The following is a 1126-nucleotide window of genomic DNA, read 5'->3' on the forward strand; positions in this document are numbered from 1 at the left end:
AATGAGCAGCTACCCTGCATCAGACAGGCCAACTCTGTCTTAATACGAAGATGATTAAGACAAAAATCCCTGTCCTCATAGTCCAGACTGAAGGACAGACACATAAAGATGAGTATAATAGAAGGTGGATCATGAATTGTAGCTAACATTTATTGGGTACTTACTAAGTGCCAGTGACTGCTGTAAGCTCTTGGTGTGTTTTTCTCCATTAGTTCTCCCCAACCTCTGTTAGCTACATGTCTCATAGATTGATTCATAGATAAGACTGAAGCCTGGTGATTGTCTACGGTTTTATAAGTAGCAAGTGGCAGAGCCAGGATGAATATCCAGTGGATGGGTATTAGTGCCAGAGGTCCCACTTGGCCATCAAGCTCTACTGTCTCTGATGATAAAGCAGCAAACAGGGCCCTAAGTTGGTGGGGGGGTGGCTAACTCAGTCTGGCATTCACGGTGTTCAGGGGAGATTTCCTGAAGGACTAAGGAATTAGCTAGACAGAGGTGAGTGGGGGGAGGCAGGGCCATCGCACGGGAGGGCCAGACGTGGGAGCCACCTCCCGGAAATCTACACAGCATCTAGGCCGGGCAGGGACTGAAGCGTGTGAGGAAGCTGCGAAAGCAGGCAGGACCCAGCCTCCAAAGGAAAGTGGTCCGTATCCTAGAGGTAGCTGCAAGTTTGAAGGGTTTTACGCAGGGGAGAGACTTGGCCAGATTTTTAGAAAGATCGCCAGGGAGCTGGGTGAAAGTGGATGGAAGGACAGAGACAAGCACTGAGGCAGTGAGTGGTGAGGAGAGAGGAGAAATTCAGGAAGTGGAGTTTTCCCCATGATGGTTATTCGGGGGCTAAGTAGAGGACAGGGAGCAGTTTTAGAGGACACCCAGCTTCTGCTCCTAATCAGGGGGATTGGGGTGATCTGATGAGGTCAGTATTGGACGTCAACCCAGTCTTCTGGCGCCCAGTCCGTGCCCTTTTGCCTCTTGGCACTGCCAGTAATAATGCCCGCGGGCCACCGGTGAACCGAGCTGGCAGCCTCCAACCCCCACTCCTCCGGCGGCGGCGACGTGCAGTGCATCACCCTGGGCACCAGGGGGCGTGCCCGCACACGCTCGGGCCGCTCTGGCCCAGCCC

This window comes from Nomascus leucogenys, unplaced genomic scaffold, assembly GCF_006542625.1.
Source record: "Nomascus leucogenys isolate Asia unplaced genomic scaffold, Asia_NLE_v1 Super-Scaffold_258, whole genome shotgun sequence".
NCBI classification, from domain to species: Eukaryota; Metazoa; Chordata; class Mammalia; order Primates; family Hylobatidae; genus Nomascus; species Nomascus leucogenys.